General features: G+C 52.9%; 1 protein-coding gene across 15 annotated transcripts in view; it reads right to left on the reverse strand.

The window, feature by feature from the left end:
* The window catches only part of LOC134350907 (glutamate receptor ionotropic, kainate 5-like), a 170,889-nt gene that overhangs the window by 78,025 nt on the left and 68,485 nt on the right, over nt 1–24,379 (reverse strand). For all 15 annotated transcript variants that reach the window (XM_063056743.1, XM_063056738.1, XM_063056734.1 and 12 more), the window contains 2 exons: nt 17,079–17,126; nt 16,030–16,079 (listed from right to left, as the gene is read on the reverse strand). The gene's annotated coding sequence lies outside the window, so the exon portion shown is untranslated. The remainder of the gene's footprint in view (nt 1–16,029; nt 16,080–17,078; nt 17,127–24,379) is intronic.

Genomic DNA, 24,379 nt, shown 5'->3' on the forward strand with positions numbered 1-24,379 from the left:
CAACAGCATGGCACTCCCTCCTCACTGTCTATCCCACAGCATGGCACTCTCTCCTTACTCTCTCCAACAGCATGGCACTCTCCCCTCACTGTCTCTCCCACAGCATGGCACTCTCCCCTCACTGCCTCTCCAACAGCATGGCACTCTCCCCTCACTGTCTATCCCACAGCATGGCACTCTCTCCTTACTCTCTCCAACAGCATGGCACTCTCCCCTCACTGCCTCTCCAACAGCATGGCACTCCCTCCTCACTGTCTATCCCACAGCATGGCACTCTCTCCTTACTCTCTCCAACAGCATGGCACTCTCTCACTGTCTCTCCCACAGAACTCCCTCCTCACTGTCTCTCCCACAGCATGGCACTCTCTCCTCACTCTCTCCAACAGCATGGCACTCTCCCCTCACTGTCTCTCCAACAGAACTCCCTCCTCACTGTCTCTCCCACAGCACAGCACTCCCTCCTCACTGTCTCTCCCACAGCATGGCACTCTCTCCTCACTGTCTCTCCAACAGCATGGCACTCTCTCCTCACTGTCTCTCCAACAGCATGGCACTCTCCCCTCACTGTCTCTCCCACAGAACTCCCTCCTCACTGTCTCTCCCACAGCATGGCACTCTTTCCTCACTCTCTCCAACAGCATGGCACTCTCTCCTCACTGTCTCTCCAACAGCATGGCACTCTCCCCTCACTGTCTCTCCCACAGAACTCCCTCCTCACTGCCTCTCCCACAGCATGGCACTCTCCCCTCACTGTCTCTCCCACAGAACTCCCTCCTCACTGCCTCTCCCACAGCATGGCACTCTCCCCTCACTGTCTCTCCCACAGCATGGCACTCTCTCCTCACTGTCTCTCCAACAGCATGGCACTCCCTCCTCACTGTCTCTCCCACAGCACAGCACTCCCTCCTCACTGTCTCTCCCATAGCATGGCACTCTCTCCTCACTGTCTCTCCCACAGAACTCCGTCCTCATTGTCTCTCCCACAGCATGGCACTCTCCCCTAACTGTCTCTCCAACAGCATGGCACTCTCCCCTCACTGCCTCTCCCACAGCATGGCACTCTCCCCTCACTGTCTCTCCCACAGAACTCCCTCCTCACTGTCTCTCCCACAGTGCATGGCACTCTTTCCTCACTCTCTCCAACAGCATGGCACTCTCTCCTCACTGTCTCTCCAACAGCATGGCACTCTCCCCTCACTGTCTCTCCCACAGAACTCCCTCCTCACTGCCTTTACCACAGCATGGCACTCTCCCCTCACTGTCTCTCCCACAGAACTCCCTCCTCACTGCCTCTCCCACAGCATGGCACTCTCCCCTCACTGTCTCTCCCACAGCACAGCACTCCCTCCTCACTGTCTCTCCCACAGCACAGAACTCCCTCCTCACTGCCTTTACCACAGCATGGCACTCTCTCCTCACTGTCTCTCCCACAGCATGGCACTCTCTCCTCACTGCCTCTCCCACAGCATGGCACTCTCTCCTCACTGTCTCTCCAACAGCATGGCACTCCCTCCTCACTGTCTCTCCCACAGCACAGCACTCCCTCCTCACTGTCTCTCCCATAGCATGGCACTCTCTCCTCACTGTCTCTCCCACAGAACTCCCTCCTCACTGTCTCTCCCACAGCACAGAACTCCCTCCTCACTGTCTCTCCCACAGCATGGCACTCTCCCCTAACTGTCTCTCCAACAGCATGGCACTCTCCCCTCACTGCCTCTCCCACAGCATGGCACTCTCCCCTCACTGTCTCTCCCACAGAACTCCCTCCTCACTGCCTCTCCCACAGCATGGCACTCTCTCCTCACTGTCTCTCCCACAGCATGGCACTCTCTCCTCACTGTCTCTCCCACAGCATGGCACTCTCTCCTCACTGTCTCTCCCACAGCATGGCACTCCCTCTCTCACATGGCCCCTCACTGTCTCTCCCACCCACAGCACAGTGGCACTCCCTCTCACTCTCTCAGCTGGCACTCTCCCCTCACCTCTCCAGCACTCTCTCCTCAGTCTCTCCCACAGCATGGCATTCTCTCTTCACTGCATGGCACTCCACTCACTGTCTCTCCCACACATGGCACCCCTCACCACCCCCACAGTGCAGCACTCTCTCCTCACTAGTGCGGCCTCCCCCACAGTGCAGCACTCTCTCCTCACCGCCCCACCACAGTGCAGCACTCTCTCTTCACCGCCTCACCCACAGTGCACCACTCTCTCCTCACTGCCCCTCCAGCAGCCACGCACTCTCTCCTCACTACCCCACCCACAGTGCAACACTCTCTCCTCACCGCCCCACCACAGTGCAGCACTCTCTCCCCACCGCCCCACCACAGTGCAGCACTCTCTCCTCACCGCCCCACCACAGTGCAGCACTCTCTCCTCACCGCCTCATCACAGTGCAACACTCTCTCCTCACCGCCCCACCACAGTGCAGCACTCTCTCCTCACCGCCCCACCACAGTGCAACACTCTCTCCTCACCGCCCCACCCAGAGTGCAACACTCTCTCCTCACCGCCCCACCACAGTGCAGCACTCTCTCCTCACCGCCTCATCACAGTGCAGCACTCTCTCCTCACCGCCTCATCACAGTGCACCACTCTCTCCTCACCGTCCCACCCAGAGTGCAACACTCTCTCCTCACCGCCCCACGACAGTGCACCACTCTCTCCTCACCGCCCCACCACAGTGCAGCACTCTCTCCTCACGGCCTCACCACAGTGCACCACTCTCTCCTCACCGCCCCACCCAGAGTGCAGCACTCTCTCCTCACCGCCCCACCACAGTGCACCACTCTCTCTTCACCGCCCCACCACAGTGCAGCACTCTCTCCTCACCGCCCCACCACAGTGCACCACTCTCTCTTCACCGCCCCACCACAGTGCACCACTCTCTCCTCACCGCCTCACCACAGTGCAGCACTCTCTCCTCACCGCCTCACCACAGTGCAGCACTCTCTCCTCACCGCCCCACCACAGTGCAGCACTCTCTCCTCACCGCCCCACCACAGTGCACCACTCTCTCCTCACCGCCCCACCCAGAGTGCAGCACTCTCTCCTCACCGCCTCACCCAGAGTGCAACACTCTCTCCTCACCGCCCCACCACAGTGCAGCACACTCTCCTCACCGCCCCACCCAGAGTGCAGCACTCTCTCCTCACCGCCCCACCACAGTGCAGCACTCTCTCCTCACCGCCCCACCCAGAGTGCAGCACTCTCTCCTCACCGCCCCACCACAGTGCACCACTCTCTCCTCACCGCCCCACCACAGTGCAACACTCTCTCCTCACCGCCCCACCACAGTGCAGCACTCTCTCCCCACCGCCCCACCACAGTGCAGCACTCTCTCCTCACCGCCTCACCACAGTGCAGCACTCTCTCCTCACCGCCCCACCACAGTGCAGCACTCTCTCCTCACCGCCTCATCACAGTGCAACACTCTCTCCTCACCGCCCCACCACAGTGCAGCACTCTCTCCTCACCGCCCCACCACAGTGCAACACTCTCTCCTCACCGCCCCACCCAGAGTGCAACACTCTCTCCTCACCGCCCCACCACAGTGCAGCACTCTCTCCTCACCGCCTCATCACAGTGCAGCACTCTCTCCTCACCGCCCCACCACAGTGCACCACTCTCTGCTCACCGCCCCACCCAGAGTGCAACACTCTCTCCCCACCGCCCCACCACAGTGCACCACTCTCTCCTCACCGCCCCACCACAGTGCAGCACTCTCTCCTCACCGCCTCACCACAGTGCACCACTCTCTCCTCACCGCCCCACCCACAGTGCAGCACTCTCTCCTCACCGCCCCACCACAGTGCACCACTCTCTCCTCACCGCCCCACCACAGTGCAACACTCTCTCCTCACCGCCCCACCACAGTGCACCACTCTCTCTTCACCGCCCCACCACAGTGCACCACTCTCTCCTCACCGCCTCAACCAGAGTGCAGCACTCTCTCCTCACCGCCTCACCACAGTGCAGCACTCTCTCCTCACCGCCCCACCACAGTGCAGCACTCTCTCCTCACCGCCCCACCACAGTGCACCACTCTCTCCTCACCGCCCCACCCAGAGTGCAGCACTCTCTCCTCACCGCCTCACCCAGAGTGCAACACTCTCTCTTCACCGCCCCACCACAGTGCAGCACACTCTCCTCACCGCCCCACCCAGAGTGCAGCACTCTCTCCTCACCGCCCCACCACAGTGCAGCACTCTCTCCTCACCGCCCCACCCAGAGTGCAGCACTCTCTCCTCACCGCCCCACCACAGTGCACCACTCTCTCCTCACCGCCCCACCAGAGTGCAACACTCTCTCCTCACCGCCCCACCACAGTGCACCACTCTCTCTTCACCGCCCCACCACAGTGCAACACTCTCTCTTCACCGCCCCACCACAGTGCACCACTCTCTCTTCACCGCCCCACCACAGTGCACCACTCTCTCCTCACCGCCTCACCACAGTGCAGCACTCTCTCTTCACCGCCCCACCACAGTGCACCACTCTCTCTTCACCGCCCCACCACAGTGCAAAACTCTCTCCTCACCGCCCCACCACAGTGCACCACTCTCTCTTCACCGCCCCACCACAGTGCACCACTCTCTCCTCACCGCCTCACCCAGAGTGCACCACTCTCTCCTCACCGCCCCACCACAGTGCAGCACTCTCTCCTCACCGCCCCACCACAGTGCAACACTCTCTCCTCACCGCCCCACCACAGTGCAGCACTCTCTCCCCACCGCCCCACCCAGAGTGCAGCACTCTCTCCTCACCGCCCCACCCAGAGTGCAACACTCTCTCCTCACCGCCCCACCACAGTGCACCACTCTCTCCTCACCGCCCCACAACAGTGCAGCACTCTCTCCTCACCGCCCCACCCAGAGTGTAGCACTCTCTCCTCACCGCCTCACCCAGAGTGCAACACTCTCTCCTCACCGCCCCACCACAGTGCAGCACTCTCTCCTCACCGCCCCACCCAGAGTGCAGCACTCTCTCCTCACCGCCCCACCACAGTGCAGCACTCTCTCCTCACCGCCCCACCCAGAGTGCAGCACTCTCTCCTCACCGCCCCACCACAGTGCACCACTCTCTCCTCACCGCCCCACCAGAGTGCAACACTCTCTCCTCACCGCCCCACCACAGTGCACCACTCTCTCCTCACCGCCCCACCACAGTGCAACACTCTCTCCTCACCGCCCCACCACACTGCACCACTCTCTCTTCAGCGCCTCACCACAGTGCACCACTCTCTCCTCACCGCCTCACCACAGTGCAGCACTCTCTCCTCACCGCCCCACCACAGTGCACCACTCTCTCTTCACCGCCCCACCACAGTGCAAAACTCTCTCCTCACCGCCCCACCACAGTGCACCACTCTCTCTTCAGCGCCTCACCACAGTGCACCACTCTCTCCTCACCGCCTCACCAGAGTGCACCACTCTCTCCTCACCGCCCCACCCAGAGTGCAGCACTCTCTCCTCACCGCCCCACCACAGTGCAACACTCTCTCTTCACCGCCCCACCACAGTGCAGCACTCTCTCCTCACCGCCCCACCCAGAGTGTAGCACTCTCTCCTCACCGCCTCACCCAGAGTGCAACACTCTCTCCTCACCGCCCCACCACAGTGCACCACTCTCTCCTCACCGCCCCACCACAGTGCAGCACTCTCTCCTCACCGCCCCACCCAGAGTTCAGCACTCTCTCCTCACCGCCTCACCCAGAGTGCAACACTCTCTCCTCACCGCCCCACCACAGTGCAGCACTCTCTCCTCACCGCCCCACCCAGAGTGCAGCACTCTCTCCTCACCGCCCCACCACAGTGCAGCACTCTCTCTTCACCGCCCCACCCAGAGTGCAGCACTCTCTCCTCACTGCCCCACCACAGTGCACCACTCTCTGCTCACCGCCCCACCCAGAGTGCAACACTCTCTCCCCACCGCCCCACCACAGTGCACCACTCTCTCTTCACCGCCCCACCACAGTGCAACACTCTCTCTTCACCGCCCCACCACTGTGCACCACTCTCTCTTCACCGCCCCACCACAGTGCACCACTCTCTGCTCACCGCCTCACCACAGTGCAGCACTCTCTCTTCACCGCCCCAGCACAGTGCAGCACTCTCTCTTCACCGCCCCACCACAGTGCAACACTCTCTCCTCACCGCCCCACCACAGTGCACCACTCTCTCTTCACCGCCCCACCACAGTGCACCACTCTCTCCTCACCGCCTCACCACAGTGCACCACTCTCTCCTCACCGCCCCACCCAGAGTGCAGCACTCTCTCCTCACCGCCTCACCCAGAGTGCAACACTCTCTCCTCACCGCCCCACCACAGTGCAGCACTCTCTCCTCACCGCCCCACCCAGAGTGCAGCACTCTCTCCTCACCGCCCCACCACAGTGCAGCACTCTCTCCTCACCGCCCCACCCAGAGTGCAGCACTCTCTCCTCACCGCCCCACCACAGTGCACCACTCTCTCCTCACCGCCCCACCACAGTGCAACACTCTCTCCTCACCGCCCCACCACAGTGCACCACTCTCTCCTCACCGCCCCACCACAGTGCAACACTCTCTCCTCACCGCCCCACCACACTGCACCACTCTCTCTTCAGCGCCTCACCACAGTGCACCACTCTCTCCTCACCGCCTCACCACAGTGCAGCACTCTCTCCTCACCGCCCCACCACAGTGCACCACTCTCTCTTCACCGCCCCACCGCCTCACCAGAGTGCACCACTCTCTCCTCACCGCCCCACCCAGAGTGCAGCACTCTCTCCTCACCGCCCCACCACAGTGCAACACTCTCTCTTCACCGCCCCACCACAGTGCAGCACTCTCTCCTCACCGCCCCACCACAGTGCAACACTCTCTCCTCACCGCCCCACCCAGAGTGCAACACTCTCTCCTCACCGCCCCACCACAGTGCACCACTCTCTCCTCACCGCCCCACCACAGTGCAGCACTCTCTCCTCACCGCCTCACCACAGTGCACCACTCTCTCCTCACCGCCCCACCCAGAGTGCAGCACTCTCTCCTCACCGCCTCACCACAGTGCACCACTCTCTCCTCACCGCCCCACCACAGTGCAGCACTCTCTCCTCACCGCCCCACCACAGTGCACCACTCTCTCTTCACCGCCCCACCACAGTGCAACACTCTCTCTTCACCGCCCCACCACTGTGCACCACTCTCTCTTCACCGCCCCACCACAGTGCACCACTCTCTGCTCACCGCCCCACCACAGTGCAGCACTCTCTCCTCACCGCCCCACCCAGAGTGCAGCACTCTCTCCTCACCGCCCCACCACAGTGCACCACTCTCTCCTCACCGCCCCACCACAGTGCAACACTCTCTCCTCACCGCCCCACCACAGTGCAGCACTCTCTCCTCACCGCCCCACCACAGTGCAGCACTCTCTCCTCACCGCCTCAACCAGAGTGCAGCACTCTCTCCTCACCGCCTCACCACAGTGCAGCACTCTCTCTTCACCGCCCCAGCACAGTGCAGCACTCTCTCTTCACCGCCCCACCACAGTGCAGCACTCTCTCCTCACCGCCCCACCACAGTGCAGCACTCTCTCTTCACCGCCCCACCACAGTGCAGCACTCTCTCCTCACCGCCCCACCACAGTGCACCACTCTCTCCTCACCGCCCCACCACAGTGCAACACTCTCTCCTCACCGCCCCACCACAGTGCAGCACTCTCTCCCCACCGCCCCACCCAGAGTTCAGCACTCTCTCCTCACCGCCTCACCCAGAGTGCACCACTCTCTCCTCACCGCCCCACCACAGTGCAGCACTCTCTCCTCACCGCCCCACCACAGTGCAACACTCTCTCCTCACCGCCCCACCACAGTGCAGCACTCTCTCTTCACCGCCCCACCCAGAGTGCAGCACTCTCTCCTCACCGCCCCACCACAGTGCAGCACTCTCTCCTCACCGCCCCACCCACAGTGCAGCACTCTCTCCTCACCGCCCCACCACAGTGCAGCACTCTCTCCTCACCGCCCCACCACAGTGCAACACTCTCTCCTCACCGCCCCACCACAGTGCAGCACTCTCTCCTCACCGCCCCACCACAGTGCACCACTCTCTCCTCACCGCCCCACCACAGTGCACCACTCTCTCCTCACCGCCCCACCACAGTGCAGCACTCTCTCCCCACCGCCTGAACCAGAGTGCAACACTCTCTCCCCACCGCCCCACCACAGTGCAACACTCTCTCCTCACCATCTCACCACAGTGCAGCACTCTCTCCCCACCGCCCCACCACAGTGCAACACTCTCTCCTCACCATCTCACCACAGTGCAGCACTCTCTCTTCACCGCCCCACCCAGAGTGCAGCACTCTCTCCTCACTGCCCCACCACAGTGCACCACTCTCTCCTCACCGCCCCACCAGAGTGCAACACTCTCTCCTCACCGCCCCACCACAGTGCACCACTCTCTCCTCACCGCCCCACCACAGTGCACCACTCTCTCCTCACCGCCCCACCACAGTGCAGCACTCTCTCCTCACCGCCCCACCACAGTGCACCACTCTCTCCTCACCGCCCCACCCACAGTGCAGCACTCTCTCCTCACCGCCCCACCACAGTGCACCACTCTCTCCTCACCGCCCCACCACAGTGCAGCACTCTCTCCTCACCGCCCCACCACAGTGCAACACTCTCTCCTCACCGCCCCACCACAGTGCACCACTCTCTCCTCACCGCCTCACCACAGTGCACCACTCTCTCCTCACCGCCTCACCACAGTGCAGCACTCTCTCTTCACCGCCCCACCACAGTGCAGCACTCTCTCCTCACCGCCCCACCACAGTGCAGCACTCTCTCCTCACCGCCCCACCACAGTGCAACACTCTCTCCCCACCGCCCCACCCAGAGTGCAGCACTCTCTCCTCACCGCCTCACCCAGAGTGCAACACTCTCTCTTCACCGCCCCACCACAGTGCAGCACACTCTCCTCACCGCCCCACCCAGAGTGCAGCACTCTCTCCTCACCGCCCCACCACAGTGCAGCACTCTCTCCTCACCGCCCCACCCAGAGTGCAGCACTCTCTCCTCACCGCCCCACCACAGTGCAACACTCTCTCCCCACCGCCCCACCCAGAGTTCAGCACTCTCTCCTCACCGCCTCACCCAGAGTGCACCACTCTCTCCTCTCCGCCCCACCACAGTGCAACACTCTCTCCCCACCGCCTGAACCAGAGTGCAACACTCTCTCCCCACCGCCCCACCACAGTGCACCACTCTCTCCTCACCGCCCCACCACAGTGCACCACTCTCTCTTCACCGCCCCACCACAGTGCACCACTCTCTCCTCACCGCCCTACCACAATGCAACACTCTCTCCCCACCGCCCCACCCAGAGTTCAGCACTCTCTCCTCACCGCCTCACCACAGTGCACCACTCTCTCCTCACCGCCTCACCACAGTGCAGCACTCTCTCTTCACCGCCCCACCACAGTGCAGCACTCTCTCCTCACCGCCTCACCACAGTGCACCACTCTCTCCCCACCGCCCCACCACAGTGCAACACTCTCTCCTCACCGCCCCACCACAGTGCAGCACTCTCTCCTCACCGCCCCACCACAGTGCAACACTCTCTCCCCACCGCCCCACCCAGAGTTCAGCACTCTCTCCTCACCGCCCCACCACAGTGCAACACTCTCTCCTCACAGCCCCACCACAGTGCAGCACTCTCTCCTCACCGCCTCAACCAGAGTGCAGCACTCTCTCCTCACCGCCTCAACCAGAGTGCAACACTCTCTCCTCACCGCCCCAGCACAGTGCAGCACTCTCTCCTCACCGCCCCACCACAGTGCAGCACTCTCTCCTCACCGCCTCACCACAGTGCACCACTCTCTCCTCACCGCCCCACCACAGTGCAGCACTCTCTCTTCACCGCCCCACCACAGTGCACCACTCTCTCCTCACCGCCCCACCACAGTGCAACACTCTCTCCTCACCGCCCCACCACAGTGCACCACTCTCTCCTCACCGCCCCACCACAGTGCACCACTCTCTCCTCACCGCCCCACCCAGAGTGCAGCACTCTCTCCTCACCGCCCCACCACAGTGCAGCACTCTCTCCTCACCGCCCCACCCACAGTGCAGCACTCTCTCCTCACCGCCCCACCACAGTGCACCACTCTCTCCTCACCGCCCCACCCAGAGTGCAGCACTCTCTCCTCACCGCCCCACCACAGTGCACCACTCTCTCCTCACCGCCCCACCACAGTGCAGCACTCTCTCCTCACCGCCCCACCCAGAGTGCAGCACTCTCTCCTCACCGCCCCACCACAGTGCAGCACTCTCTCCTCACCGCCCCACCACAGTGCACCACTCTCTCCTCACCGCCCCACCACAGTGCACCACTCTCTCCTCACCGCCCCACCACAGTGCACCACTCTCTCCTCACCGCCCCACCACAGTGCACCACTCTCTCCTCACCGCCTCACCACAGTGCAGCACTCTCTCTTCACCGCCCCACCACAGTGCAGCACTCTCTCTTCACCGCCCCACCACAGTGCAGCACTCTCTCCTCACCGCCCCACCACAGTGCACCACTCTCTCCTCACCGCCCCACCACAGTGCACCACTCTCTCCTCACCGCCCCACCACAGTGCAGCACTCTCTCCTCACCGCCCCACCACAGTGCAGCACTCTCTCCTCACCGCCCCACCACAGTGCAGCACTCTCTCCTCACCGCCCCACCACAGTGCAGCACTCTCTCCTCACCGCCCCACCACAGTGCACCACTCTCTCCTCACCGCCCCACCACAGTGCAACACTCTCTCCTCACCGCCCCACCACAGTGCACCACTCTCTCTTCACCGCCCCACCACAGTGCACCACTCTCTCTTCACCGCCCCACCACAGTGCAACACTCTCTCCTCACCGCCCCACCACAGTGCACCACTCTCTCCTCACCGCCCCACCACAGTGCACCACTCTCTCCTCACCGCCCCACCACAGTGCAACACTCTCTCCTCACCGCCCCACCACAGTGCAACACTCTCTCCTCACCGCCCCACCACAGTGCACCACTCTCTCCTCACCGCCCCACCACAGTGCACCACTCTCTCCTCACCGCCTCACCACAGTGCAGCACTCTCTCCTCACCGCCTCACCACAGTGCAGCACTCTCTCCTCACCGCCCCACCACAGTGCAGCACTCTCTCCTCACCGCCCCACCACAGTGCACCACTCTCTCCTCACCGCCCCACCACAGTGCACCACTCTCTCCCCACCGCCTCAACCAGAGTGCAACACTCTCTCCCCACCGCCCCACCACAGTGCAACACTCTCTCCTCACCGCCCCACCACAGTGCACCACTCTCTCCTCACCGCCCCACCACAGTGCACCACTCTCTCCTCACCGCTTCACCACAGTGCACCACTCTCTCCTCAGCGCCTCACCACAGTGCAACACTCTCTCCCCAGCGCCCCACCACAGTGCAACACTCTCTCCCCACCACCCCTCCAGACAGCACCACTCTCTCCTCAATGTCCCACTGTCCACTAGCCTTCCCTCATACTTGTTGCAGTTGTGTGTGTGCTGTGTGTTTCTGTACAGGCACAGCCACATCCTTGGGTGCTGCAGCTCTCTGCTGTCAGTCTCCATTTAAGCAATCCCATTCCCCTGCTCCTCCTTCTAAATCAAACAACTCCACCATTCCCCTGTTGTACCCCATTTGACAACTCTTTGCTTTGTCACCTCATCTATCCACAACTCACTGTAAACAGTCGGTAGTCTCTTACCTGGCTGCCCTTCGACCTATTTTTGGGTGGTCAGTAAATCTTACAGCTGTATATGTGTTTCCTATCCCTGACACATCACTGTTTGTTGTGAGTTGTGGTCCCAGCACAGATCCACGGTCACACTTGAAAATAACCCCCTTTATCCCTCCCTGCTGCCTCCTGTCCCTCGGCAAATCTTTTACTCCAACACAATAAACTCTTATGACTGAATCGTTGATCACGCACCTTGTGGAACGCCTTCTGGAAGTGATAGTCACATAGCAATGTAGCACAGTTACAGGTCCTTTACCCCTACCAGTCCATACTGACCACAGTGACCACCCAGACAGTTCCAATTTCCTGTGTTCGGTCCGTATCCCTCTAAACCACCCCCCCCCCCCCCGATGTACCTATTCAAGTGCTTTTTAAAAGATATTATTGCAGCTGCCTCAAACACTTCCTCTACAGCTCACTAACAATCGACATCCTCTATGTGAAAAAGATGCCGCTACATCTATGACTACCTTGGTGCTGCTTCCTGCACCCATGCAGAGCTCATCGACTTCATTAACTTTGCCTCCAACTTCCACCCTGCCCTCAAATTTACCTGGTCCATTTCCAACACCTCCCTTCCCCCCCCCCTCCCTTTCTCAATCTCTCCGTCTCTACATCTGGAGACAGCTTATCTACTGATGTCTATTATAAACCCACTGATTCTCACAGCTACCTGGACTATACCTCTCCCCACCGTTACTTGTAAAAATGCCACCCCCTTGTTTCAATTCCTCCGTCTCCACCGCATCTGCTCTCAGGATGAGACTTTTCATTCCAGAACGAAGGAGATGTCCTCCTTCTTCAAAGAAAGGGATCTCCCTTCCTCCACCATCAACGCTGCCGTCAACTGCACCTCTTTTATTTCACACACATCTGCCCTCAGCCCGTCCTCCTGCCACCCTACCAGGGATAGGGTTCCTTTTCTCCCGCCACCCCGCCAGCCTTCGCATCTAGCACATAATTCTCCAAAACTTCTGCCATCTGCAACAGGATTCCACTACCAAGCATATCTTTCTCTCCCCCTCCCCAGTTTCCACTTTCCGCAGGGATCACTCCCTTCGCGACTTCCTTGTCCATTCGTCCCTCCCCACTGATCTCCCTCCTGGCACTTAGCCTTGCAAGCAGAGTAAGTGCTACACCTGTCCCTACACCTCCTCTCTCACTACCATTCAGAGCTCCAAACAGTCCTTCCAGGTGAGGTGACAGAATGAGTCTGTTACGGTCATCTACTGAACCTGGTGCTCCCGGTGCGACACCTGTATATCACTGAGACCCGATATAGAATAGGAGACCACTTTGCTGAGCATCTACAATCCATCCACCAGAAAAAGCGGGGTATCCCAGTGGCCACCCATTTTAATTCCACTTCCCATTCCATTCTGACATGTCAATCCATTGCCTCCTCTACCGTCGCAATGAGGCCACATTCAGATGGAGCAGCAACACCTTATATTCTGTCTGGGTAGCCTCCAACATGATGGCATGAACATTGATTTCTCAAATTTCTGTTAATGCCCCTCTTTCACCATTCCCCATTCCCTTCTCTCGCCTTATCTCCTTACCTGCCCATTGCGCCTCTCTGGTACTCCTCCCCCTTTTCTTTCTTCCGTGCCTCCTGTTCTCTCCTATCAGATTCCTCCTTCTCCAGCCCTTTATCTCTTTCACCAATCAACTTTCCAGCTCTTTACTTCACTGCTTCCCCCCTCCTGGGTTCGCCTATCACCTTGAGTGTCTTCCTCCCCTCCCCCCCATTTTAAATCTGACTCCTCATCTTTTTTTTCTCCAGTTCTGGTGAAGGGTGTCGCCTCAAAACATGGACTGTCCTCTTTTCCAAAGATGCTGCTTGACCTGCTGAGTTCCTCCAGCAGTTTGTGTGTGTTGCTTGGATTTCCAGCATTTGCAGATTTTCTCTTGTTTGCATGTAAATAGACCGTGTGAGGATACAGTTTTAATGCCGCTAAATGGGGTTAGTGCAGCTGGACAAAACAGTCTTCCTGGACATGGTGGGCCGAGTCTGCCTTTATACTGTGATGCAACGTTAACCACCTTAACAATTATGGTGTGTGATGTTTTTCAGAATGTGCCATTTTACTTCATTTCTGATGTTAATCCAACAATCCTGTTACAAATGCTACCTGCATTTACATAAAGACCCTTCAATGCTATCTTTGTGCCATTTTCTCTGCTCTTGACAGTATTTAAAGTTTCCATTTACAGCACGTTTATTGTCTCAGCTGGCCCATGCACACAAGATTCTTGTCTAAACCAGTCCTATTTGCCTGTGTTTGGCCCACACATCTTTCCTATCTATGTACCCGTCCAAGTACCTTTTAAATGTGGTTAACCCACCCACCTCCAGCACTTTCCATATACTGACCACCTTCTGGGTGGAAAGGTTGCCTGGGGTTCCTGTCAATTCTCTCCACTGTCACCTTAAACCTGAGAAAAATAATATGCACATTGACTTTATCCATTCCCTCATGATTTTATACACTCTATTCTTCTATGCTCTGATGAAGAAGGTCCCAACCTGCTCAACCTCCCTCCATAATACAGTCCTCGAGCCCTGGTAACAGTAAATCCTTGTAAATCTTTTCTGTATTCTTTCCATCTTTATGGTATCTTTCCTATAACAGAGTCACCAAAACTGAACACGGTATTCTAAAGGTGGTGTCACCAAGGTCTTGTACAACGGCAACATAAGATCCTAACTTCTGTGCTCTATGCCCTGACTGATGAAGACCAGGATGAAAAACCTTCTTCACTGCCCTGTCTACGTGTGATGATACAGTATTTTCCCGAAACCAGGTTCCTCTGTTGTACAAATCTCCACAGGGTCCTACATTGTGAATGTCCTATGCTCATTTGGAAGGACAACCTTTCATTTGTGTAGCCGTTCCCTTCCAGTCAATCTTTGGACTCTATTATCATTACCCATGTCTGTGCCCTGCACTATCACCTTGCCTTTACTCTTTATCTTTCTAAGATACCCCTCACCAGAAGCCATTGCTCCTACTATTCAGTTCAGTTTAAAGCGGTTGTCCACTGCCACAGTTATTTAATTCACTGTTCTCAGTCTGATCAAAGTGAAGATCACTTTTTCGTCAATGCCCAAGGAACTGAAAGCTATTTCTCCCACACTGATCTTTGAGTCCCATGTCCAACTTGCTCTGTGCCAATCTGTGTGTGTTTCATGAAGTAATAGAGATTCATTTTATGGTTCAGGTTGTTTATCTGGACCCTAGCTGCACCCATTCCTTCAGGAGAATCTTCTCCTTTGACCTTTCTCATTATTTCCCGCAGCGACCACAACATTTGGACCTCTCCTACTCCAAGTTCACCTTCAAACCTGGCACAAAGCAAGCAACAAAGCTTTCAGAATTCATACTTTTTGCCACAACAGTATCTGGCAACAATGCCCTCCACACCCCAAACAATAATGAATCTCATCCCTCCCACGTTGCTTAAGTTAGTGGGCACATCCACCCCTTCTCCTCAGAGAGAAAACAAAGGAGCTGGTCATTGACTTCAGGAAAGCTGGTACTGCACATACTCCTGTCTACATCAATAGTGTAGAGGTTGAGAGGGTTGAAAGCTTCAGGTTTATAGGGGTGAACGTCTAACCTGGTCCAACCATATAGGCACCACAAGAAAGCTCACCAACGCCTCAGCTTCTTCAGGAGTCTAAAGATATCCCCTTTGACCCTCACCATTCTTTATCAAAGCACTTTGTCCAGATGCATTACGACCTGGCACAGCAACACAATAAACGCAAGAGATTCTGCAAATGCTGGAAATACAAAATGCTGGAGGAGGTCAGGCAGCACCTAGGGAAAGGAATAAAAAGTCAATGTTCTGAGTCTCGGCCCGAAATGACGAAACAAAACTTTATTCCTTTCCATAAATGCTGCCAACAGCATTTTGGTACGGCAACTACTCTTTTCATGACTGCAAGAAACCAAAGAATATCCCCCAAGCGGCCAATCCCCTCCTCACTAGGTAACTGAAGATCAGAAGCAAGGGGCTGAAGTATAAGCAGAACTTCAGGAGCTGCCTCATTAGAGACATCTCAAATGAGTTAACCAGTTCAAGCTCACCTGAATACCTGGTGTGGTAGGCACTATTTGTTAACCTTTAGACTATCAGACTCCCATGCAAATGAAAATCAGAACTTTAGGGATCTAGCAATGAAGTCTGACACATCCAATATGTAAAGCCAAATTCAGATAAACACTCACCAACATCCAGCCTCCCTAGACACGGCACTCGGTTGGTGCAGGACGCTGAGCTAGATAAGTGGGGAGAGAGACAGAGAGTGAACATGCTAGGATCAGTGGGTGGGTGAGAGAAAATCCACTGGGATTGATGGGCAGAGATTAAATATGCTAAAACCAGTGGGGAGAGAGTAAATACACAGGGATCAGTGGAGAATAAGAATTTGTCCCCCTGTGAAGGACTGGCATACACATTTTTCCACATCATGTTCCATCTGTCACAGCCCTAACCACTCACTTAGCCTGTCCCCAAGACCTGTCTTCTTCTCCTCACAAGCCACCATCATATCTAGCTCTATATCCTTACAAATTTAGGTGTAAACACAATTAGGAGTGGAAAGAAAGTGGGCAGAAACCAGAATAAGAACGTGGGGAGGGAGGGGGAGGAATGCAAGCTGGCAGGCGATAGCTGAGACCATTTGTGGGGGAAGGTGGGTGGATGGGGGAGCAGGGATGGAGTAAGAAGCTTAGAGGGGATAGGTGGAAGAGGTAAAGGGCTGAAGAAGCAGGAACCTGATAGGAGAGGATGGCGGAATGAAGAGGAGGAGATGGGGAACCAGAAGGAGGAAAATGGTAGGATATGATGGCAGGAGAGAAAAAGAGGTAAGAAGGCCATCAGAACAGGGGTAAAAGGAAAATAAGTGTGTGTTGGGGGGAAGGACAAAAGGGAGAGGTTACTGGAAGTTAGAGAAATTGATACCAAAAGTTATGCATTTTTTCCATTCTCTGTGTCTAGTCTGTGCCATCATACTCACCGGGCACCACAAACTTGCTGTTCATGAACAGAACCCATAGGCCCACAGGTATCTATCCCAGGTTCATCAAGACCAGAGTCAGATGCCTCTCATTAACCAGTCTGAGCTGGTTATCCCATTACCAGAAGGGCATAGGCTGGCACTTAACCATTTTACACCTCTTTTTTATCACTGTTATTGAAAACTACACGGCTAGGAAAACCCAAAAAGGAACTCTAAACAACTAAGTTTTTCAAGTAAAATGAGCCATTTACTCACCCATCCAGACACCCTAGGCACCGTACTCTGTAGGCACTGCAGGCTGAGCTAGGAAAGAAAGGAGAGAGAGATCAGTGGTGTCAGATGTACTGGACTGTACAGAGAGAGTAACACCTGAATAGATACAGAAACTGACAGCAGACTTTTCATTCAGGGAAGAAAATTAAGATGGCAAGAGGGGGCATGAAATACCATTGACACATGTGATCAAAGAGAATCCTGAAGTACGTTACATTAAAGGCAAGTAGGTAACTACTGAAAGAGTAGGGATCAAATTGACAGTCTGTGTATGAGCCTGAGGATAGTTAATGAGGTCTTAAATAAATGCTTCTCATCAGGAGAAGGATGTTGTAGCAGGAAATTACAAGGGCAACAGTGAAATTCTACAAACTGTTATTATTAACAAAAAAGGGTGGTAGGATGAGCCAGTGGGCTACAAAATGGGTATATTCCCAGATGAGACATAAATCAGAACAATGCCATGCTGAAAACCTATGAAGTCCTGAGAAAGAGTTCCAGCCCTGGAATACTGACAGCATCTCTTTACAAAGATGCTTAATGACCAGCCGATTATTCCCAGAACTTGCTGCTGCTGCTCCTCTTCATATCCCTGGTCACTGTGGGAGGCAAGGGCGGAAATTGCAGGGGTGTGAAAGGAGGTTTTCGAACCTCTGCTGACACAGGTGAGGTTCCAGGTGACTGGAGGACAGCAAGCATGGAACTTTCATTCGAGAAGGGCAACAGGGTTAAGATAGGGTAAGCGCAGGCCTGTGAAGAGCCAGGATTAATCTGTACTTGGAAAGCAGAGTACTAACCAAACATAGTAACTATGGCATTGTTAGACAGAGACTCCATCTTCATAAATTGATTCAATTTTTAAACGGGTAACAAAATGTATTGATAAGGGCAATATGGTTTACAAGATATGCTATGTCACCAAAGACTGGCAAGTTTCTGCAGATGAAATATGGAGAGCATCCTAACTGGCTGCATCACCATCTGGTATGGAAGTTCCAACACACAGGATCGACAGAGGCTGCAGAGGGTTGTAGAGTCAGCCAGCTCCAGCACAAGCACAAGCCTCTCCATCACCAAGAACATCTTCAAATGGCGTGCCTTAAGAAAGTGGCATCCATCACTAAGGGCCCTCACCACCCAGGACATGCTTTCTTTTCATTACAACAATCAGAGAGGAGTACAGGAGCCTAAAGACTCACACACAGTGTTTTAGGAACAGCGTCTTCCCCTATACATCATATTTCTGAATGTTCCATGCACCCACGAACACTACCTTGATAATTGGATTAGTGTAGATACAGTTATAGTCTGATGTTCATGTTTTGCTGAAGGTCCTATTCTTGTGCTGTAAAATTACCCTATGACTTTATAACTCAGAATCAGATTTTTTATCATTGACATATGTTGTGAAGTTTGTTGTTTTGTGGCAGCAGTACAGTCCAAAACATTAAAAATTACTGTAAGTTACAATAAAATAAATAAATAAAAGAGGAATAGCTAGGTAGTGTTCATGGGTGCATGGAACATTCAGAAACTGCAGTCAACAGGATGAGCTGCAACATCAAAGGCAGACAAAATCGAAAAGGTGAATACAGAACTGAAGGTTTTGCATTTGAATGCGCGTAGTGTATGGAATAAGGTAGATGAACTTGCAGTACAATTGTAGATTGGCAGGTACAGTATGATGTTGTACGCATCACTGAATCATGGCTGAAAGATTATAGCCGGGAGCTTAATGTACAAGAATACATATTGAATTGAAAGGACAGGCAGGAAGGCAGAGGGAGCGGCATTGCTCTGTTGGTAAAAAAATGAAATCAAATCATTAGAAAGAGATGACATGAGGCCAGAAGGTGTTGAATCATTGTAGACAGAGGATAAAGAGACCCTGATGGGAGTTGTGTACAGACCCCCAAACAGTAGTAAGGATGTGGCCTACAAATTACAATGGGCGATAGAAAATGCTTGTCAAAAGGGCAGTGTTGCAATAGTCGTGGGAGACTTCAATATGCAAGTAGATTGGGAAAATCAGGTTGGTGCTGAATTCCGGGGGGGAATTTCTAGAGTGGCTACGAGATGTCTTTTTAGAGCAGCTCACGGTTGAGCCCCCTAGAGGATCAGCTATTCTGGATAGGGTGTTCTGCAATGAACTAGAATTGATTAGAGACCTTAAGGTAAAAGAACCCTTATGGGCAAGCGATCATAATATGATCAAATTCACCCTGAAATTTGAGGAGAAGCTGAAGTTAGATGTATCAGTATTAAAGGGAATTACAGAGGCATGAAAGAGGAGTTGGCCAGAACTGATTGAAAAAGAACACTGGCAGAGATGATGGCAGAGCAGCAATGGTTGGAAATCTTGGAAACAATTTGGAGGGCACAGGATATATATATCCCAAAGAGGAAGAAGTACTCTAAAGGAAAGATGACACAACCATGGCTACCAAAAGAAGTCAAACCCAACATAAAAGCCAAAGAGAAGGCACATAATTGTAAAAAAATTAGTGGGAAGTTAGAGGATTGAGAGCTTTTAAAAACCAACAGAACGCAACTAAGAAAGTCATTAAGAAGGTAAAGGTGGAATGCAAAAGAAAGCTAGCTAATAATATTAAAAAGGATACCAAAAGTTTCTTCAGATACATAAAATGTAAAAGAGAAATGAGAGTGGATATTGGACCACTGGAAAATGATGGTGGAGAGGTAGTAATGGAGGACAACAAAATGGTGGACAAACTGAATAAGTATCTTACATCAGTCCTCACTGTGAAAAACATTAGCAGTATGGTGGAAGTTCCAGGTGTCAGGAGTCGTGAAGCGTGTGAAGTTGCCATAACTAGAGAGAAGGTTCTTGGGAAACTGAAAGTTCTGAAGTAGATAAGCCACAAAGACCAGATGATGTACACCCCAGAGTTCTGAAAGAGGTGGCTGAAGAGATCATGGAGGCATTAGAAATGATCTTGCAAGAATCACTAGATTCTGGAATGGTTCTGGAAGACTGGAAAATTTCAATTCCACTTTTAAAGAAGAAAGCGAGGCAGAAGAAAGGAAACTGACATCAGTGGTTGGGAAGATGTTCAAGTCGATTATTAAGGATATGGTCTCAGGGGACTTGGGGCCACATGATAAAATAGGCCATAGTCAAGAGTAGTTCCCTCAAGGGAAAAGCTTGCCTGACAAATCTGTTGGAATTCTTTGAATAAATAACAAGCAGGATTGGCAAAGGAAAATTAGTTGATGTTGTGTACTTGGAATTTCAGAAGACCTGTGACAAGGTACACATGATGCTGCCTATCAAGCTCCGAGACCATGGCATTACAGGAAAGATTCTAACATGGATAAAGCAGTGGCTGATTGGCAGGAGGCAAAGAGTGAGAATCTTCTTAATTCAGGGGAATAAACTTAGGACAGAGATAAGGAGAAACTGCTTTTCCCAAAGAATGGTGAATCTGTGGAATTCTCTGCCCAATGAAGCAGTGGAAGCTATCTCAGTAAGTATACTTAAGACAAGTTTGGATAGATTTTTGCATAATGGGGGAATTAAGGGTTATGGGGAAAGGGCAGATTGGTGGAGATGAGTCTATGGTCAGAACAGTCATGATCTTATTGAATAGCAGAGCAACCTCAACGGGCCAGGTAGCCTACTCCTGCTCCTATTTCTTATGTTCTTATACACTCATGTCCCCACCTACATCAACGGAGCTGTAGTGAAGCATGTATCAAGCTTCAAATTCCCTGGTGTCCACATTTCTGAGGATCTCACCTGGTCCCTGAACTCCTCCATTCTGGTCAAAAAGGCGCAACTTTATTTCCTGTGGAGCATCAAGAAAGCTCACCTCTGTCCCAGGATACTGACGGACTTCTACCGCTGTACCATTGAGAGCAAACTCACCAACTGCATCTCAGTGTGGTATGGCATTTGTCCCGTATCAGACCACAAAGCACTCCAGCGTGCGGTGAAAACTGCCTAGCGGATTATCGGCACCCAATTGCCCTCCATTGAGAACACCTACCATAAACGCTGCCTGGGCAGGGCAAGAAACATTATCAAGGATGCATCTCACCCTAACTACGGACTTTTTAACTCCCCTCCCATCCGGTAGGCACTACAGGAGCCTCCGTTCCCACACCAGCAGGCACAGGAAGAGCTTCTTCCCTGAGGCTGTGACCCTGTTGAACCTCACATCACAGCACTAAGCAGTATTGCACCCATATTGTACTGTCTCAGTACTTTTCTATTTGTGTGATGTAGCACTTAGTTTTTATTCGCAGTTATTTTGTAAATAACACTATTCTTTGCATTTCTGGTCAGATGCTAACTGCATTTCATTGGCTTTGTACCTGTACTTGGCACAATGACAATAAAGTTGAATCTAATCTAATATTCTTTTTAAAGGAACCTGGTTGGATGCTGGTGGCTAGTGGTGTTCCACAGGGGTCTGTGTTGGGACCAATTCTCTTTACGTTATAGGTCAATGATTTGGATGATGGAATTGACTTTCTTGAAAAATTTGCAGATGATTTGAAGATAGATGGAGGGCCAGGTAGTTTTGAGTAAGTAGAGAGGGTACATCTTCAAAACTTAGACAGATTAGAAAACTGGGCAAAGAAATGGCAGATGAAATACAGTGTCCTGAATTGTACGGACATGCACTTTGGTAGAAGAAATGAAAGAGTTGACAGTTTTCTAAATGCAGAGAAAATACTAAAAATAACGTGTAAGTGGAATTAGGAGTCCTTGTACAGGATTCGCTAAAGGTTAATTTGCAGGTTGAGTCGGTGGTGAGGAAGGCAAATGCAATGTTAGCATTTATTTCAAGAGGACTGGAATATTAAAGCAAGGATATAATGTTGAAACTTTATAAAGCACTGGAGAGGCCTTATTTGGAGTATTGTGAGCAGTTTTTGGCCCCTTATCTTAGAAAGGATGTGCTGAAACTGGAAAAGATTCAAAGGAGATTCACGAACATGAATCCAGAGTGAATAGCTTGTCATATTAAGAGTGTTTCATGGCCCTGGGCATCACTAGCATTCAGAAGAATGAGGGGCAACCTTATCGAAACCTATCGAATGGTAAAAGGCCTTGATAGGCTGGATGTGGAGGGGATGTTTCCTATGATGGGAGAGTCTAAGACCAGAGGACACAGCCTCAGAATAGAATGGAGATGAAGAGGAATTTCTTTAACCAGGGAGTGGGGAATCTGTGGAATTCTTTGCCACAGGCATCTGTGGAGGCCAAATCTTTGTATATTTAAGGCAGAGGTTGGCAGATTTTTGATTGGGCAGGGCATGAAGTGACACAGGGAGACGGCAAAGGACTGGGACTGAGAGGAAAATTGGATCAGCCATGATGAAATGGCGGAGTAGACGATGGGTCAAATGGTCTAATTCTGCTCCTAATTCTTATGGTCTTATGGACATGCTCTCTTTTTACTGCTATCATCAGGAAGGAGGTACAAGAGCTACAGCACCCATACCACCAGGTTCAGGAATAGTTATTACCCCTCAACCATCAGGCTCTTGAACCAGAAAGGATAACTTCAATCAGCTTCATTCACCCCAACACTGAACTGTTCCCACACCTATGGACTCACTTTCAAGAAGTCGTCATCTCATGTTCTTGATATTTATTATTATTAATTTGTATTTTTTTTCTTTTTGTATTTGCAGCTAGTTGTCTTTTGCACTTTGGTTGCTTGTCCATCTTGTGTGCATTTTTCGGTGATTCTATTGTGCTTCTTTGTATTTACTATGAATGCCTGCAAGACAATGAATCTCAGGGTTGTATTTGGTGACATACAGGAGCATGCAAAAGTTTGGCCACGCCTGCTCAAAATTTCTGTTACTGTGAATAGCTAAGTGAGTAAAAGGTGAACTGATTTCCAAAAGGCATAAAGTTAAAGATGACACATTTCTTTAATATTTTAAGCAAGAAAACTTTTTTTTTCATCTTTTACAGTTTCAAAATAAAAAACAAAAAGGGCCCGAAGCAAAAGTTTGGGCACCCTGCATGGCAGTACATAGTAACACCCCCTATGGCAAGTATCACAGCTTGTAAATGCTTTTTGCCGCCAGCTAAGAGTCTTTCAATTCTTGTTCAGAGGATTTTCGCCCATTCTTCCTTGCAAAAGGCTTCTAGTTCTGTGAGATTGCATGCACTGCTCTTTTGAGGTTGATCCACAGATTCTCAATGATGTTTAGGTCAGGGGACTGTGAGGGCCATGGCAAAACCTTCAGTTTGCGTCTCTTGAGGTAGTCCATTGTGGATTTTGAGCTGTGTTTAGGTTCATTATCCTGTTGTAGAAGCCATCCTCTTTTCATCTTCAGCTTTTTTACAGACGGTGTGATGTTTGCTTCCAGAATTTGCTGGTATTTATTTGAATTCATTCTTCCCTCTACCAGTAAATGTTCCCCGTGCCACTGGCTGCAACACAAGCCCGAAGCATGATCGATCCACCCCCCGTGCTTAACAGTTGGAGAGGGGTTCTTTTCGTGAAATTCTGCACCCTTTTTTCTCCAAACATACCTGTGCTCATTGTGGCCAAAAAGTTCTATTTTGAAGATAAAACAAGTCCACAGGATGCATCCAAAATGCATCAGGCTTGTCTACTGAATAGAACTTTTTGGCCACAATGAGCAAAGGTATGTTTGGAGAAAAAACGGTGCAGAATTTCATGAAAAGAACCCCTCTCCAACTGTTAAGCACGGGGGTGGATCGATCACTAGTGACGAGTGGGGTACCGCAAGGCTGAGTGCTGGGACCCCAGTTGTTTACAATATATATTAATGACTTAGACGAGGGAATTAAATGCAGCATCTCCAAGTTTGTGGATGACACAAAGCTGGGCAGCAGTGTTAGCTGTGAGGAGGATGCTAAGAGGATGCAGGGTGACTTGGATAGGTTAGGTGAGTGGGCAAATTCATGGCAGATGCAATTTAATGTGGATAAATGTGAGGTTATCCACTTTGGTGGCAAGAACAGGAAAACAGATTATTATCTGAATGCTGGCCGATTAGGAAAAGGGGAGGTGCAACGAGACCTGGGTGTCATTGTATACCAGTCATTGAAAGTGGGCACGCAGGTACAGCAGGCGGTGAAAAAGGCGAATGGTATGCTGGCATTCATAGCAAGAGGATTCGAGTACAGGAGCAGGGAGGTTCTACTGCAGTTGTACAAGGCCTTGGTGAGACCACACCTGGAATATTGTGTGCAGTTTTGGTCCCCTAGTCTGAGGAAAGACATTCTTGCCATAGAGGGAGTACAAAGAAGGTTCACCAGATTGATT

The sequence above is a fragment of the Mobula hypostoma genome, chromosome 8, assembly GCF_963921235.1.
Source record: "Mobula hypostoma chromosome 8, sMobHyp1.1, whole genome shotgun sequence".
Lineage (NCBI taxonomy): Eukaryota > Metazoa > Chordata > Chondrichthyes > Myliobatiformes > Myliobatidae > Mobula > Mobula hypostoma.